At 41.5% G+C, this 15,888-nt stretch overlaps 1 protein-coding gene and 2 gene segments (V, D, J or C); all 3 read right to left on the reverse strand.

The window, feature by feature from the left end:
• Positions 1–15,888, reverse strand: part of LOC128587398 (T cell receptor alpha chain MC.7.G5-like) — a 230,641-nt gene that overhangs the window by 94,768 nt on the left and 119,985 nt on the right.
• Positions 1–15,888, reverse strand: part of LOC128587405 (T cell receptor alpha variable 8-3-like) — a 624,669-nt gene that overhangs the window by 63,767 nt on the left and 545,014 nt on the right.
• LOC128587409 (immunoglobulin lambda-1 light chain-like) overlaps positions 1–15,888 on the reverse strand; it is a 40,923-nt gene that overhangs the window by 12,813 nt on the left and 12,222 nt on the right. The window lies entirely within an intron of this gene.

Consider the following 15,888-nt stretch of genomic DNA (forward strand, 5'->3'; position numbering starts at 1 on the left):
TCAGGGTTGGCTCTGCAGATTGCCAGATTACTTCCATTTCTATTTCCTTTCGCCTTATACCACAGCTGACTTTTCCTCTGATTCATTCATTCCTTTCTGCATTTATTCATTCATTTATTTAGTGCCTTCAATACACTATTTGTAGCTATAGTAAGAAACAACTCAAAATCCTTGCTCCATGAGAGACAGTCAATGAGCACCCACAGTTCCAGGCGGACGTGAGCAAGAAAGGAGTCTGCAAAATGACAAGCAATGGTTGGGAAAGGCCTCACCAGAAGTAACATTTGGTAGAGACCTGGAGGAGGGGAGGGAGAAAGCTATGTGAGTTCCTGGGAGAAAGTGGTCTCAGGTAGAGGGATCTGCAGGTGCAAGATCTGGGTTCTGGGAGATGCTCATTGGGGTGGGAGGGAATGCCAAAGATGCCAAGCAAGGGCCAGTGGGCGGGAGAAATGGGAACATCATCTCTTGGAAGTTTGAGCATGTGTTGATGAGTCCAGAACTTTGTGATCTCCTCTTTCTTGGAGGAAAGGGTGATGCTCTGATCACTCCCTAGACATTTCTCCAGGGATGTAATGCGAGGGGTGGGTCTCACTGGGCTCCTCCTTGGGAAGAAGAAGCTGTCTTTGCATAATTGACTTTGACCTAGGGTGGGTGGGCAGGAGCTCTTTCTCTGTGAAGGAGGTGGTGGGGATGGTGCTGGAAGGGAAGTAGCATAGCTTTTGTTTAAGATTCAGCTTTGCAAGCTGCTGAATCCTGGGCCAGGCAGGAAAAATTTCTACTTGTGCCCCCATTAAGCTGCAGCCCGGACAGAATGGCCAAGTTCTTAAGAGCACAGATCCCGGAATCAGACAGATGATTCAAATTATGCCTTTGCTAAGCTGCCTGATCTTGGGGAGCTCCCCTGAGATTCAGTGTCCTAATCTGTAAAATGCAAGTGATGGTATCTAATTCCACATGATCATTGTGAGAATGGAGCAAAACGACATTCATCGAAATGCCTATTCCTATGGCCTGATAAAGGACAAGCACTCAAACAGTGGTCAGTGATACAAAGAGGACATATAATAAGAGATAGTATTCCATACAGATGTTGCTGATGACCAGCACCCTTATCTAAGCCCTGCCATCGCCACCGTCAGAAGCACAAATTTACACAGCAGCACTTTTTTCCATGCTGTTTTGCCCTGTTCTCTGGCTCTGTCTTACGAAGTGAAGTGCTGTCTTCTGGTTTACTCTATTTGGAGGGCTGAAATGTACGATGGGACCGTATGATGGGACCCGTACCCATGGGTTTCTATAGACCCATTCTGTTAGTTTTGTGCTACCTGGGAGCCCTATGAGTAAGAACTTGAAAGAAGCTCCTGAGGAAAGAAAGCATCAAAAGGCTTCTGAAAAGATAAAGGCCCTGGGTTTGCACGGATGCCTCTTTAATCCAATATTAGTTGGCTAAAAAAAGAAGGCACCATTCAAAGACATTCAGTGTCCTGCCCCCTCTGGAAGCCCTTTATATTTTCACTTCAAAGGATGACAGAATGCACCAGGTCAGTGTTTTCCAAACTTCAATTAGTCACATCTTCTTTGAGGTTTTTATTTATTTACTTTTTTTGGGCACATCCATCTGTCATAATTTGCTTAATAATTTTTAAAAAAATTTACTTGGAATATAATTAAAAGAAAAATTTAAATCACATGGTTTTGATGATCTAGTTGTACTATTCTGATATCCATTAAAAGATAGAGCTGTTATTTTGATATGAGGACAATTAATGACAATTAAGGTTATGGGGGGGAAGCAGAAAGAGGGACGGAGGGAGGGGGGTGGGGCCTTGGTGTGTGCCACACTTTATGGGGGCAAGACATGATTGCAAGAGGGACTTTACCTAACAATTGCAATCAGTGTAACCTGGCTTATTGTACCCTCGATGAATCCCCAACAATAAAAAAAAAAAAGAAAAGAAAAAAAGAAAATATCTAAAAAAAAAAAAAGATAGAGCTGTTAAAATGAAAAGAAAGTCTATCCATCTACCATCTAAAATCCTGCACTGTGCATTCCACACTTAGGGAAATATTGGACCATGTAACTCTGTAAACAGAGGAACTTAATCCATTAGGAAGAACTTGGCCAACAAAGGGAAATTAGGAAATCAGTCATTTATTTTGTTGGAAATGTGGGTAAACTATTATTTTAGTGAGATGTTTTAAAGCCAAAAAGGCATTGTAGGGGTGTCCAACCTTTTTTTTATTTTCTGCTATGCATTGGAAGTAGTAGAGTTGTCTTGGCCCACACATTAAAGACATAAATGCTAACTAAAGCTGATAAGCAAAGAAAAAAAAAGTTCAAGTGTACTTTTTACAGTGTCTGATACCGCAGATAAGCAAAACAGGCCTCAGATAACCTCCATGTGGCCTGCTGGCTCATAGCTTGGATGCCCTGGAAGGCAAGGGCCTGAATTAGTTGAATTTTCTAAATCATTCCAAGATTTTGATTTAAAAAAGGAAAAGCCTGAATGCATCTCTTTTGGGTGTCTCTCTCTTTCTCTCAAAAGGCAAAGCTGTTCTCTTTCCCACAGATTGTGGGGCTTGGTGGTGTAGATGCCTGTTTTTCCCCCTGGCCTCCTTCACTGCTTACACCAGGGCCACCCAGTCCTCAATTAGTCTCTGAGAGACACCACTCATCACCCTCTTCCACCCTCTCTCTCTAGAGCCTTCTTTCACCTTGGAAAACACAAGATGGATGCCAAAGCTCCTTTTTTCTAGTAGGCAGTTGGGCCGACTTGGGACCACAACCCCTACTGCTAGACTTCCCTGGGAACTTTGCTCTGGCTTTTGGTCTTGGTTTATCACATTCTCTGGCTTAAAATTAACATGCATTATCTAATGGGAAGTTTCTGCTAAGTGGAGACCTCTATCTTCTTTTAGCAAGACACAGTTGAATTCAAATGCCACTTAAAGGACACCAAAAGATGCTTTCTGTGTTGAGTATGATTCCCTCATAATAGTTAATTGAGTGGCTCCCTGTCCTCTTTGTGAGATGGACACACTAGGGGACTAGCCACGAGTAGGGGACTACTCGTGGCTGAGCCCTAGGGACTGCAAAACATTTCTTAGTTGGAAGCATTGCACATTCACTTTGTTATGCTTGGCATCTGGTATCAATGAGAATCAAAATGTTCCATACTTCTCACTAGTAACCTAGTTTTCCTTTGCAGCTCAAACAATTAGAAACAAATGTCTGGAACACATTCCTTTCCTCTAAAGAGAGATGCAGCATTGCCAGTGACCACTTGCTCTGGCCTCACCTTCCATGCCCAGGGGATGGATGTGTTTGGCCTAAGGAAGGTCAGAATTGTTTATGTTTGGAATCACCTCCATAGAATCACCCTGACTCAGATCAGCCTCATTTTGGGTCAGTTGTGATTCTGCTCAGGTGTTGGGTCAATGACTCTGGTTTCTATAGCTGGACCTGAATCTCACGAATTGGGCAGAATTCTCTCAGTTTTCCCGACCTGTATGGGCTTTTCGATATCCCCTAAGGACCATTGTTTTTGCAGACACCTCCCTCCCCCGCTCCCATGGAGGGGAATAACCATAGTTCGCTTCTTCCCAGGAGTTATTCTTAACCCTAGATAAGTGCTTTTTTCACCCATTCCTGTTTTCTAATATTTCTGCCTCCTAGATGGAAGATGCCTTAACTCCAAATTTCAAAGAAAAGAATTACTTACCTGGTTCCACAGTCAAACGGGTTCCTTGTCCGAAGATGAGCTTATCTGTATCACGGCGTTCCACGACCTCTCTATAATCCCCACAGTACTTCCTGCCTGTCTCCTCCTCAGCAGCTTTAGAACTGGAGGATCTTTAGGGCTTGGCTCCTTGGAAGATGGCACTTGTTGTTCATCTAGCTGGTTCCTGATGATTTAATCCACTGCAGATTGGGATGGGTTTGCTTCAGGAGGCTGCTGTGTGAGGAGCGTGCAGGAGCCGTCTTCCTGCCGTGAATATTCCCTGCACAGTACACCTTACCAGGAGCTCCGAAAGGTCGCTTTCTGTTGTTTTAGATTGTTCTTTCTTCCTAGACCTACATATAGCTCTCAGTCTCTGAAAGATGATGAGTCTTGGATCTGTGACTACTTCAGAGTCAAGGCATTTACAGTCACTGATGCTGCTGTGAGGGCAGGTAACGTGTGGCCCCATAAGAGGAGATGAGGTGGCGTGAAGCATTGATCAGGTTCGGGTGATTTACACAATTGTTTCAGAATGAGCAGCGGTGGCTGGTGATTGCCTACAAACAAATCAATCTCTCTTCAAATCCATCTTCCCAACCGCAAAGCAAAGCATTTGAGCAAATGTCTCTAGGGAGTTGGATTCATACATACCATATAAGTAGCTCATAGAATTCTCTTTTGTAGTAGAATCAGCACGAAAGCAAGATAAGAGTAGTTTTTAAAGAACACCTTTTTGTATTCCCCAAAAGTGCTGTAAGAAAATATTGAAATGACAGTTTCACCCAAGGGAGAACAATAGGGAGTGAGAGGTCATCTTCCTTGGTCAGTCAACTTCTTGGCATCCTTTCTGGGCCACCAAGCAAGGAAGAAAGCTGCCTGGTGAATTCATCCCTTGGGGGATAGTTCCCAGGCTGAGAATTTCCCAGGGAAATAACACTTTTGCCCCTGCAGTTTTTGTACAGGTCTCTGTGGGTTTTGTAGCACTGTGCGTATCCCCCCAATCACGATGTTACAGACCTTTACAAAAACCTCCCCTTGGTTTTGCACCAACTGGCCTCTGAGAAGCCCCGGAACCAGATGTTTTCTTCAAGTCAAACTTGGCGAGATCAAAGCAGTTATGCCAGGCCAGGCTGGCTCAGGTGCTGCTGTCTGAGTTTTTTTTCTACCCTATTGGCTAGATCTGCCCTGGGGTTTGCAACCAAGGTGGACTTTTAGAAATCATCACGTCCACTCCCATCTGTACTTTCTGGCCAGTCTGTTCTCAAATGATTGCCCACAGAGGAGTTTGTTAGATATCTGAGTATCTCATGTGGAATCTACCTGCTGTGGGTTAGGCTGAAAATATTTGTGGTCAATGTAATTTCTGCTGTCACCTGCTATGCTTCTGAATCACCTTGGCCTGCCCTGCTTTATGCTTGAATAGTGTTATAGGTTTACAAACGGCTGTCATGTAAATTAAAATTTTTATCCTCCCATTTGACCTCTCAGTTGCTAAATTCAGGTCCAGTAGCTCATATGGTGCATTGTGCTATTTAGAAAATGTGACCCCACTGGGTGAATGTAAGGAATAGTTCTTTGGGCTCGAGCTTGGAAATCAGATCACAACCTTGTGTGCTTTATAAATGGCATTCCTTTCTCCAGATGATGCCAGCCTGCACGAGGGCCTTGTCTAGGCTGGCAGACAGGGCACGTGCTGAATTTTAGCCCCACTTGTCCTTTTGGGCGAGTGCCCTTGTGCAAGGTACAACCTGTGCAACTAGCCGTGGTGGCTTTGGCCAAATCTAACCGATTAGTTTTAGTGATATTCTTGTTTGACCTCTGATTTTTGACCCAATTTTCCCCTTCTAAAATCCTCTCCCCAGGGTTCTCAAGACACTAGTCTTGTTTGCCTTTGATCTCTGTTTCTATTGCTATGAAAACAAAGCAGTATAATAAGCTAATAGAAAGTGCCCTTATTAAATGTTTACCATGAAGGAGAACATGAGTTTGTTGTTGTTGCTGTTGTTCATCAACAGGGAGTAGGGTTTTAAAAAGGTTGATCTTCACACTTTCCCGGGAGGTCCATTAAATCCATGGTTTAATTAAATTATCACAATTTCAATATGCTACATACAACGTCCATGCTTATCCTGTAAACTTCAAGCAACATAATCTCTGTATACTACATATAAAGTCTAAGGTTCTTTTGCTGATAAAACAAATCGGAAAATGAGAAAAGAAGAAATGTTTTGGGCTCAACAACAGTGTGACAGGAATGGCTTAGGGCCGAAGGCAGGAAAATGTGTGCCTCTTGGAGGAATCAGATGAGGATAAAGAATTGTAAGTTGGACTCTTTTTTTTTTTTTTTTGTAGAGACAGAGTCTCACTATATGGCCCTTGGTAGAGTGCCGTGGCGTCACATGGCTCACAGCAACCTCCAACTCCTGGGCTTAAGCAATTCTCTTGCCTCAGCCTCCTGAGTAGCTGGGACCACAGGCGCCCGCCACAACGCCCGGCTATTTTTTGGTTGCAGTTCAGCCGGGGCTGGGTTTGAACCTGCCACCCTCGATATATGGGGCCGGCGCCTTACCGACTGAGCCACAGGCACCGCCCGTAAGTTGGACTCTTGAGTCCAGCTGGCCTTAGGTGCTAGTCTTTGAAATGGCAAAAGGTAGGTGGTTCCTGTGTTAAATAGTAAATTAGGCTTCTGTCTAACCCATATGAGATTCATTGACTTTCTCCTAGTGCTTGTGTACAGACTTTCCAAGAAGCAGCCATTAGGAACTGGTTTGAACAGAACATTGTGTTACAGGAAACACAAAGTTGGGAACTCTGATGAGAAAGCCTCTGTTGTGGTTTCCAACTCTTCCCTTCCTCCCTATATATTCAGGTTCTTTGCCACATGATTTTTCAGGACTTCTTGTTGTAGGGGAGCATTCATGCTACCCTGTTGACACTGGGTCTTTGTCATGCTTTGATCCACAGAAGATGGGTGGAAGTGTCAGTGTGCCAGTCCAAGATGAGCCTCTGAGGGGCTACATATTGGGGATCTCCACCAGCATTCTTGAACCTTCGCCCTCTGAGATAAGAATATGGTCCTGGCAGTCACTGCTGCTTCAGCCTTCAGTCACTGCTCCTAGAATGAAGACGCATAGAGCAGACCTGAATCCAACCCACATCCCGAAGCCAAGTCCCCCTGGCCTGCAGACCAGTGGGCAAAAGTGCTCTATGTTTGTTGTTGTAAGCAAATGAAATTTTGGAGTTGTTTGTTATAGATCATAATCACAACAGAAATAGCTGATGGATATAGATTATGATGTTGCTGAGGGCTAGGGAACACTCATCCACTGTTGGTGAGACTGCAAATTAGTACAGCCTTTATGGAAAGCAGTATGGAGATTCCTCAAAGATCTAAAAGTAGACCTCCCCTAAAGGGGATCTTATAACCCAGTGGTTCTCAACCTTCCTAATGCCACAACCCTTTAATACAGTTCCTCTGGGTCACGACCCGCAGGTTTAGAACTGCTGCTGTAACCCCATTACTGGAGGCATCTACCCTAAAGAAAAAAAGACATTTTACCACGAGGACATCTGCACCTAATTCATAATTGCAAAAATGTGGAAACAACCAAAGTGCCCTTCAACACATAAATGAATTAATAAATTGTGGTATATGTATCATGGAATAATATTCAGCTATAAAAAAGATAGGGATTTTGTATCTTTTGTAACAACCTGGATGGATTTGGAGAATATTCTCCTAGGCAAAGTATCATGAGAATGGGAAAATAAGCATCACAAGTACTCAGTACCAGTTTGGAGATAGTGGTTAACAACTACATGTTCATGTGAGAGAAGAACTATATTAAATCCAAATGTGGAGGGAAAGAGTTGGGTAAGTTTCCACCCAATAGGTACATTGCACAGGTATATGGCACACCTACTATGTGAAGGACACAACTGTAATGTGGACTTTAACCTTATAAAACCCATTTATGTAACATCATTATATGTTCCCCCATATTAACCCTGAAATAAATAAAAAAGCCGAAAACTTTTAAAAAGCAAGTTTTTGAAACACTCCAAAAAAAGATTAAGAGAATGAGAATATTAAAATTTGTTAATATTGTCCAAAATTTTTAATTTTGCTCAAGTATTTAAAAGTATGTAAAATTACAGGTATCATGACAATGATTATCTTCAGTGTACATTTAAAAAAAAAAGAGTATTTTTCTACATAACCACAATTCCCTTTTCCAAAGTTAATAGTAATTTACTACAATTTTTTTCAGTTTCCCTCCAAATGTCTTTTTTTTTTTTGAGACAGAGTCTCACTAAGTCATGCTTGGTAGAGTGCTGTGGCATCACAGCTCACAACTTCAAACTCTTGGGCATAAGGGATTCTCTTGCCTCAGCTTCCCAAGGAGCTGGGGTTACAGGCACCCACCACAACACCCCGTCTATTTTTTGGTTGCAGTTTTCACTGTTGTTTAACATGCCCAGGCTGGGCTTGAACCTGCCAGCCTTGGTGTGTGTAACCAGCGCTCTGCTCACTGAGCTACGGGCATCGATCCTCTCTCCAAATGTCTTTTACAAAATTTTTTTTTTAATTTAAATTTTTTATTTTTTCCTTTGAGACAGAGCCTCAAGATACTGTTTTTGTCACCCTGGGTTGAGTGCGGTGACATCACAGCTCACAGCAACCTCCAACTCCTATGCTTAAGAGATTCTCTTGCCTAGCCTCCCAAGTAGCTGGGACTACAGGTGCCCGCCACAATGCCTGGCTATTTTTTGGTTGTAGTTGTCATTGTTGTTTGGTGGGTCCGGGCTGGATTTGAACCCACCAACTCTAGTGTATGTGGCTGGCGCCTTAGCTGCTTGAGCTACAGGTGCCAAGCCAACAAAATTTTTTTTTTTTTTTTTTAATAACAAGAATCCATTTAAAGACTATGAAAGACTATGCATTTCATTTGGTTGTTAAATCCTTAAGTTTCTCTCTCTTTTTTTTGAAACAGTCTCTCTCTGTTGTCCAGGCTATAGTGCCGTGGCCTCAGCCTAGCTCACAGCAACCTTAAACTCCCGCGTTCAAGTGATCCCTCGGCCACAGCCTCCCAAGCAGGTGGGCCTACAGGTGCCCACCACAGGTGCCAGGCTAATTTTTCTGTTTTTGGTAGAGATGGGGTTTCCCTCTTTTTCAGGCTGGTCTTGAACTCTTGTGTTCAAGTGATCCTCTTGTTTTGGCCTCCCAGAATGCTATGATTACAAGCACGAGCCACTGCACCTGGTCTGAATCTTTTAATTCTCTTTAATCTGTAATAGTTCTCTTTCCACTGCTTCTCCTCCTTTTTCTTTACACGATATTGGTTATTGAAGGGGCTTGACCTGTTGTCCACTAGAATGTCTCACCTTCTGAATTTGTCAAAATCTTTCTTTATGGAATCCTTTTACTTATTTTTCTAGCTTCCTGTCTCCTGTTAGAACTAAAGTGTTTATCTGTTTTAGTTAGTTAGTTTGTTTTCATAATCCTGTGTGGGTGATATGTGCACGTTGTCCTGCAGCATGTCAGGATGGAGATAATGGCTCGGAGAGAAGGAGATTGAGCACTAGGATAAGATGGTGGCACACAGATCTATTTTTGTAAAGTTATACTTTCCCATTGTCACCAGCAAGTAATATGAGACTTCAAAATGTCTTAAAACTTTTTTTTTTTGGCTTGGAATATTATTTTCTATAGTATCTTTGCATGAAGCAGGAAGCTAGTCATATTTTTTCTGTAACCATTATAAACTCATCACTGTATGTTGAAAAGGTTATAAACTCATCACTGTATGTTGAAAAAGCAATATTTGAAAGAGACTTCACTTTGACAGAATAAGTAATCCAAAGATGTTATGTTCCATTTCTGCAATAAAAATGAAAATTTCTTTAAATTTCTCTGTGTTATCTCCGTGAACTATTTATATTCCATGGAAAAGAGGTACTTTGATTTAATTTTGATTGGGTTGATGTAGTCTATCCTCGAAGTCATAAATCCAGTGACTTTGAACAACCTAGGGAGGAGGTCTAGGCATAGTTTTCTTCCCCTTTACGTTGTTTTTGCTCTCCTCCTAGACTTAAAAACAGCATCTAGACTTGGTGTGCCAAATGGTGATTGTAATCCCCAAATGAAAGGATTAATGGATCAAACTCACACAAGGTCAAGAGAAGAGTAGAGTCTAGGCCTGTAGGCCCTCAGATCTGTGATGTTGGCATTGATTGATCCTCTGAAGTGGTCATAAATATTGCTTTGTTCCCAGGAAATATCTTTCAAAAATTTATAGTTCTAGTGTGTGGAGATAAGTTTTATCTCTAGTCTCAGATGAAGGGACTGGTGGCATTAATGACCTCAGAAATGGCAATTCCTTGATTCTCAATAATATGCCCAGTTCATTCTAAGTCTTTCATCATCTGCAAGGACTAGCTCAAGATCCACCTCCTCCAAAATCTCTTACTGGCTAACTCCACCCCCCAAATTTTGCCTCCCACCATCTGTTTATTTACTCGTGACTTTCTAATAGCTTAGGTTTGATTTTTGAAGAGTCTGCACTTTTCTTCACATCATGGTCATTTGTCCCATGCTACCTATTAACAACTTTCTTGCAGCTGCTACTCCTTCTTTTGGTAGTTTTCTCACCAGAACAAGGCAGCACGTGACCCGTTAGGATTTGGGCATTTAATGTCAGAATATCACCATGTGGATCTCCTTCCATTTATGGTCTTAAGAAATACATTATTTGAAAAAGCTGGGACTCCACAAGCAATGAGATGAATTCAGTTCCCAGCAACCACTTTTTTGAACACTTGCCGTGTTTCATACTATGCCTAAAACTCTTAGAAGGAAGGCATGATGTCAGTTAGACAGAGCTAGGTCTAACCTCTGGGTTCCTCAGATGCTAATGTGTGACTTAGGATCCAAGCACTCTGCCACTGTTGGTCCCATTTCCTTTACTCTGACATGATAGTCTCCTTACAGTGGCATGGGTATATTTAATTAACATTGAAATGTGTGGTTGGGGTTAGTTATCACTGATGACTTTGGTGATACCTGTTTATATTCTACTACTGCTGTAGGCAATGTGGAATAAATACCTAAAGAAAGGAGATGGGGTAAAGGAGAACTAAGCTTATGTATTATTTTTCCAGGGCACTCAGAGGACTCTTCCCAGTGGTGAGACATGCATACAACATCATAGTTGGGTGTTTTTGAACAATGCTTACTGCACTCCAACCTCTGTGGTAAGTAGTCACAGTGAAACACCTCAGTACAAGAACCCTCTTCTTCCTTTTTCCCTTCCCTTGGCATTTTGCCATCACCGCTCTCTGCCATCCACAATACATGTAAAATATGCTCTCACCAGTGCTGTTTTTGTGGTTAAACGCCATAAAACTCAGGCACAAAATGATTGCAATCACACAAGTCAATAAGCAAAACACTAAGAACCCCCCCACCCCCAAATAAATGGACAAAGGACAAAGGAAGAAAGTTAATCATTGGTTAATAAACTGAGAAAAATTGTTTTAATCCTCAAGTAATAAAAATGTATATAAAGCATTAAGAATCCATTGGGGGGGGGTCAGATATTTAATCAATGCTTTTGCTAGAAAAGGTGACACTCCCAAAGTGATATAAATTATTTAATTGTTATTGGAAGCCAATTAGTTAGTGTAAAAAGGGTGAAAATATAACAGTTTGAACAGCTATTTCCACTTTGGGGAATTTATTATAAGAAAATCCTATGCATGGGTGAACATAAACTATGGTTTATTATTCTCAGAGAAGAGGAGATTTCTTATATTTGATCCCTTACAAAAATTATAAAGCGCTATATTACAATGATTTTGCTTAATGATTTTATTTTGAACAGTTAAGTACAGTTTAATGAAGAATTAATCTGGAACGATCTCCATCAATGCAAGTTCATGGATGTTTATGGAAGTCAGCTGATGGAATTAGTGAAAAAGATGACTAAGTAGTTTAACAAAAACTTACTGTTTTTGGGTCTCCCACTGCCTTTGAAATTGCAATGTTTGATATTGTTTAGACAAGTCTTTCAGGTAAATGTCTTACTGTGGAGATCAAGAATATACACTTTTAGGATAAATGGCAAAACAACATTTCTAATGTTATGTTAGTGGGTTTTACCCTTCAAAAATGGATATTGTGATAGCTTATATATGGTGAATAATTCAAACAAGTCAGATGAAAGTGAATCCAATATAATCTGGAAAAATGAAAACTAAAAATAGTGGCCTTGGGCCTGGTGCGATGGGTCACACCCTTAATCCTAGCATTTTGGGAGGCCGAGGCAGGAGATTGCTTAAGCTCAGAAGTTCGAGACCAGCCTAAGTAAGAATGAGACCTTGTCTCTAAGAATAGCTGGGTGTTGGGGTAGGCACTTATATTCCCAGCTACTCAGGAGCATGAGGCAGGAGGATCGCTTGAACCCAAGAGTTTGAGGTTGCTGTGAGCTGTGATGCCACAGCACTCTACCAAGGGTGACAAAGTGAGACTCTGTCTCAAAAAAAAAAAAAAAATAGTGGACCTAAGGGCAACAAATACATTGATTTGAGGTGCCTGTGAAGAATTCAAATACTTGTTTTATGAGCTATGCAAATATAAAGCAGTATTAAAGTTGATACATTATCTTATATAACATATAGTTTTAAATATGCAAGTGTAAACAAGTAATACAGTAAAAAATTTAAAGTAGAATGCTATAATCCTGAGGAGGGTTTATATATTCAAGTTGGCCAAAATTCTTTTTTTTTTTTGGAGACAGAGTCTCACTTTATCCCCCTTGGTAGAGTGCGGTGGCGTCACAGCTCACTGCAACCTCAAACTCTTGGGACCAGGTGATTCTCTTGCCTCATCGTCCCAAGTAGCTGGGACTACAGGTGTCTGCCACAGCACCTGGCTATTTTTACAGCAAGGTCTCCCCCTGGCTCAGGCTGATCTCAAACCTATGAGGTCAGGCAATCAACCCACCTTGGCCTTCCAGAAAGTTAGGATTACAGGCATGAGCCACAGTGCCTAACCCCTCAAAATTCTTAACTTTGAATTTTGTAATTGAGGAAAATGAGGGCTTACTCTATTTTATGTATTAATGTTTCCTCACATATATGATAATTTTAAGTAATGAAAATGTTGTAAGTACAAATATGTTCATCATAGCAATTTTTATAATAGGAAAAATGTAGACGTTTCCTAAGGGCTTGTCCATAAGAGAACAGATTGAGTAAACTATAGTATTCCCCTAGATACAAGATTAATGTAGCTTATTAAAATACTGATTAGGAAAATTATCCAATAACATAGAAACTGATTATATATTGTTAAAGAGGATACAAATACATGTATGGAGCATAATTACATACACCGAGTATAATTTGGCAGGCCTGATAGTCTTTCAACATAGAATTCTATAATGAATTCTAGGGAGGAAAATAGCTCAGGTCATTGAGTTTAGCGCCCAGCCAATGTAGATAGTCTTTCCAGTGTAGTCATCCATTGAATTCACCCACTGACAAGGATGCTAGTTTCATTGTTGAGTGGCTGCCAACCACAGCAAAGCTATTCCTGCTATTGAAATGGAATCTCTTTTCAGGTGTCTATTTTTTTTTTTTCTATTGGCCTCAATTTTCCCCTCTGTTGCCTTCTCCAGGCCAGGCTATGGCTCACTCTGGTGTGTGCTCCAGCTGGACTCCTTCCTGGCCACTCGGGAGGCTCCAGACGCTCCTGATATGATTTACACTGAGCCTCCAAAAAAGAAAGAACAGACTTTCATCTTTCAGTTTGGGCAGTATTCCTTGAATTTTGAAAATTCTGTGATGGTTGCTTCAGTCTTTAGCTATTATCTCCATAAAAAGGGAATGCTTCTCCAAACATCTTTCCAAAAGGAATGTATTAATTTGCATTCCCACCAGCAGTGTAGAAGTGTTCCCTTTTCTCCACATCCACGCCAACATCTCTGGTCTTGGGATTTTGTGATATGGGCCAATCTTACTGGAGTTAGATGGTATCTCAAGGTAGTTTTGATTTGCATTTCTCTGATGATTAAAGATGATGAGCATTTTTTCATATGTCTGTAGGCCATGCACCTGTCTTCTTCAGAGAAGTTTCTCTTCAAGTCCCTTGCCCAGCCTGAGATGGGATCACTTTTTCTTTTCTCGCTTATACTTTTGAGTTCTCTGTGGATTCTGGTTATTAAACCTTTGTCGGAGACAATGCTATGTTTACCAGTGTGATGAAAATGTGTCAAACTGTTTATAAAACTAGTGCATGGTGCCCCATGATGGCATTAATGTACACAGCTATGATCTAATACTAATAATAATAATAAAAAAAAGGGAATGCTTCCTCTCCCCCCAACCTTAGAAAAGCTGAAGCCTCCCTCTATATTCATTACTTAAGCATGAGTGTGGGTTAGTTTCAGGTCATTTCTTGAGATGGGGTTTTGATGGAAATAGAATGAAAGCATATGAATGATGTGATGAGGAGGCGGGTCCAAGAAGAGGACACAGGCAGATTAAAATGGGGTGGTACAGATGGCATACTTTGCAGTAACAGTGGGCTGACAGGTGCAGCCTCCTTAGTTATTGCCAAGAATTTGGATGGTTCCAGACATGACTAAGCACTTTTTTCTTTTGGTGTATGTGGATTTTGCAGTAGTACTCCTTGAATTCTTCAATTTTCTTTTAGAGTTCCTTAAGAAAATATATCTTCTAATACTGACCTTGACATTTTCTGAGGTGGTAGGTTAATATCAGTTCAAATGACAAATATTCAGGGCAGCGCCTGTGGCTCAAAGGAGTAGGGCACCAGCGCCATATACTGGAGGTGGTGGGTTCAAACCCAGCCCTGGCCAAAAACAAACCAAAAAAACCCAAATGACAAATATTCTGAGACCACAATACAGGGTGGGCATAAAGTTCATGTGCAATTTAAATTAGTTTAAATTAGGTCCTCTCTGTATTTTCCCTGGAGCTAATATCTTTGTTTTTCTCCTTGAACTTGATCTCCTTCTCCTTCCTATCTTTCTTAGCTTTACCAAATAGGCAGTGGATAGCAGTGACCATTTCCTTGGTGGGAGAAATGAAAAAAGAAAGTAAAAACTCTACAGACTTTGGGTAGTCAAGGTACAATCTCTTACAGACATTTGCAACCCAAGGATATCCTTGTAAGGCTTAGCACAAACAGAGTCCCTCTCTACATGCATGCAGAGAGAGGCATGGTCCTGTTGCTCATGGCTGTGAGTGTCTACAGTGTGTGACCACCATGTGGGACTCAGAGAGTAGGACCGGTAAGGTCAGTGTTATATGAAGGCTTTATGTCAAAGGTGTGGATAGATCTGCAGGTTTTCCTAAATTACATGTAAAGTTGGAACATCTACGTTCCAATAATTTCCTTAACTCTATCTCAGCTTCTTAAATCTTGGTCATAACCTCGGTCTTCTTAGTTCCCTCCAGATGTGCTGGAGAAAGTCTCCCAGTTGCCCTCTTTGAGCAGGTGTTGGATGATTGATGGGATTGCATATATGGGAATTTCTAAGAATATGATTCTCATGTCTGCTTGGGTGGATGCTTCCTGGGTAGTTGGTGGTTGTGGCCTACTGCCGTTGTGAATTGGCTCCAAGCCAGCAGCTTTTGTACTCTGAATTGGAAAGCACCTCAAATGTGGGGTATCAGGGGTACAGGGGACCACAGGATGTGGATATTCAGTGCCTCATAAGGAAGACACACCTGCTAGATCTGGCAGCTGGTGAGAAGAGCAAGTCAGCAGTGGATGTGAGTTTCCAAGCACTCAGGCCCCATGGGTCCCACCACTTCCCACTTCTCTCTTAGAACATGAACTTTTCCAGGTTTTTTAGCCAAGCTATATAGTCAGGTCTGACTATTGGTATCAGTGTGATGGTGTAAATACTGCTGAATAAAGGCAATCCTTTCTCCAGATGTGACGGAGACCAGACGGGCTTGGGGCATGGAAGCCAAAGAGCCATGGCAGAATTATCTTACCCCTTCCTGGAAAGCAATCTATTCAGAGAGAGAGTCATGGTAGGAAGAAAGTTTTTCTATTGTTTTTCTCATTAAAGTGGAGGTTAGTAAATTTTGGTGCAAAATTGCCTCCCTTCCACATAATCAATCTGCACGG

The sequence above is a fragment of the Nycticebus coucang genome, chromosome 6, assembly GCF_027406575.1.
Source record: "Nycticebus coucang isolate mNycCou1 chromosome 6, mNycCou1.pri, whole genome shotgun sequence".
Taxonomy (NCBI): Eukaryota; Metazoa; Chordata; class Mammalia; order Primates; family Lorisidae; genus Nycticebus; species Nycticebus coucang.